This window comes from Stegastes partitus, unplaced genomic scaffold (assembly GCF_000690725.1).
Source record: "Stegastes partitus isolate 25-593 unplaced genomic scaffold, Stegastes_partitus-1.0.2 Scaffold4150, whole genome shotgun sequence".
In the NCBI taxonomy this organism is placed as follows: domain Eukaryota; kingdom Metazoa; phylum Chordata; class Actinopteri; family Pomacentridae; genus Stegastes; species Stegastes partitus.
The window spans coordinates 2-2,476 of record NW_007581881.1 but is presented as its reverse complement, the minus strand read 5'-3'; the positions used below and the strand labels follow the sequence as shown (position 1 = coordinate 2,476).

Below are 2,475 nucleotides of genomic sequence, written 5' to 3'. Positions count from 1 at the left end.
AGTTACACTTATTTCTGTTTCAGTCTTTACAACATGCTGTGTTCAGTCCTTCCAAGCACAACAAAGTCTGATGAGAGTCCAGGAGGAGCTGTAGCACCACCTGATGGATGATCCAAAGATGACACTCAAGTGCAAAGACTAATGACAAAGCGGTTTCATATTGAACTAATTCAGAAAGAGTAACAGTAAAAACAACGGAGCCCCTCACCTCCACACATAATGACACACTTTAACTAAAAAGGAGAGAGGGGATCCAAGTGTGTGGTTTCAGAGTGGCGCAAGGTATGAGGTGTTCCAGTTAGAGAACAGGCAGCTGGACTTTCCTGGTTAATGGCATTTATTGCTGGATTTAGGCATGGACAACAACAAGAGCTGCGGTGAACTGCTGTACTGTAGATAGCTGTGGGTCTGAAATATTACAAACAGTAATGATAAATTGGTGACGCATTTTCCATAAGCACAACCACAATTAAGAATACTTTTACAGAGAAACAAGAACATAAATGCACATAATCACAATAGCACAAAGTGCAAAATATTGTGTATGGCTCAGCATTTCAACCACATTAACTCACATACGTAACATGACCAGACACATGCTGATAATTGGCGACTTGCAAGGCCAACAGCTAAACTAATGTCCGTCACATGAGATAGCTATCAATAATATGTCTCCAGCAATCAACAGGTAACAATAAAACAGTGCATAATTACGCTCTATACTGGGCGAACACAAGACCTCTCACTGTTGCTAATCTACACAAAGCAATGAAAGGAAAAATACAGCTCAGCACAGCTCTTGAAGCAAAACATGAGCCGAGTCTAAACATGTACACGGAAGAAAACTATGGAAAAAAACAGTAACATTCAGTTTACTCAATAAAGGAAATGCACATATTAACATAAACCAGACAACATTCTACTCAAAATATGAGGGCTTTCTAACGTTATCTTGTCTTTCATTAGATCTCATGAGCTTGTAACAATAATGATTTACCAAACCAATCCTTAGATATAATTTCTACTCAAATAATAATAAAAATCTGTAAAACAACAGCAAATTGTTACATTATATTTGTGAAAATGCAAGTCCAAAGACTGAAAAAGTGGTTTAATATTCAACTAATTCAGAAAGATTATCAATAAAAACAACGGAGCCTCTCACCTCCACACATAATGACACACTTTAACATGTCTTTCATTAGATCTCATGAGCTTGTACAAGATTTACTGAACAGCATTCCTGCCTTCAAACTGCAGTGAACCGATGACCATCATCCTGTCAGCTTGCAGGGTTTGGTTTTCTGTTTCACTCTCCTGCAGAATTGGTTTCCAGTTTGATCGTGCATGACTCCAGTATTACTACTGGTCATTGTGTAGCATAGAGCAGTTTTACAGTGTCGAAGATGTAGAGTTGTAGGTGAGATGGTGGTGCTGTCCTGTTATTAAAATGGTTTACATTTTTAAGAGCCTTTCCATACTTTGGCTTTTGTCCTTGTCACCCATCCCTCCACCTTCCTTCTCTGTGAGTGGTCCTCCTCCCCCTGGTACCTTTAATACCAGGTGTATCACTACATTGCGTCTGATTCCATAATCACACAGCAGGGTGGAGTCTTCTGACAGAACCTTATCTGTGAAGATCATTCGCATACGCTCTAGCTCTAACTCTAACACACACACACACACACACACACACACACACACACACACACACACACACACAAAGTTAAAACCCAGCAGTCGACCACGGTTTAGGTTTAATAGATGACAGTCTAATGTTAATACTAACTATATGATGACAGAACTCTAACTTGCAGCCTAAGAATCAAATGTCTGTTTCTCTCAGTGTGTAACAAGTGATTCTACCTGGTTTGATACCAGCATGTTTCCGTATCTTCTCCTTCAGCTGCAGCACTGTGATGGTCTTAAACTGCTCCTCGGTGTCACACAGGTCGATAAACCAACTCTCCCCACTGGGTCCCATCACGATGACCCTGAACACCATTTCTGCGTTGTTCTTCTGACAGCTTGTGCCTTCACCCATCATTTTCACAAATCGGATTTCAGAGCTGTAGTGGTGTTCACCTGACACGGAATCTGTGTCAGAGAAACAATCAAACTAGTTTAGCTTTCATTCTTGAAAAAAGAGATACAGACAAAGACAGAGAGAGAATTACGTACACTATCCTTAAAAGAAAACCTTGACTTTTATTTCATTGGTGAAAATCAGATCTGAAATCACTATAAAGAATCAAAGAGTCAAATTTAGACTAGACTGTCCTGCAGAAGTTAAAGGGTCTTTAAAACGGAGTCTCTGATTTGTGAAAACTTCATTCCAACTGTGAACGTGGCAAAAAAGAACAGCTTTTTATTACATGTACATCAATTTAGACCAGACCTGGATTAAAAACAAACAAACAAAAAACAACCGTACAGCAAAAACAACAAAAGAAAGAAAAATCTGTGCAGAAAACA

The 2,475-nt window shown here is 39.2% G+C and overlaps 1 long non-coding RNA gene across 1 annotated transcript; it reads left to right on the top strand.

Moving 5' to 3' along the window:
* Window positions 1–6: 6 nt before the first annotated feature.
* LOC103376381 (uncharacterized) lies at window positions 7–1,458 on the top strand. The gene is made up of 2 exons (XR_521312.1): window positions 7–670; window positions 767–1,458. It is a non-coding gene; the product is annotated as an uncharacterized LOC103376381 (long non-coding RNA).
* The last annotated feature ends 1,017 nt before the right edge of the window (window positions 1,459–2,475 follow it).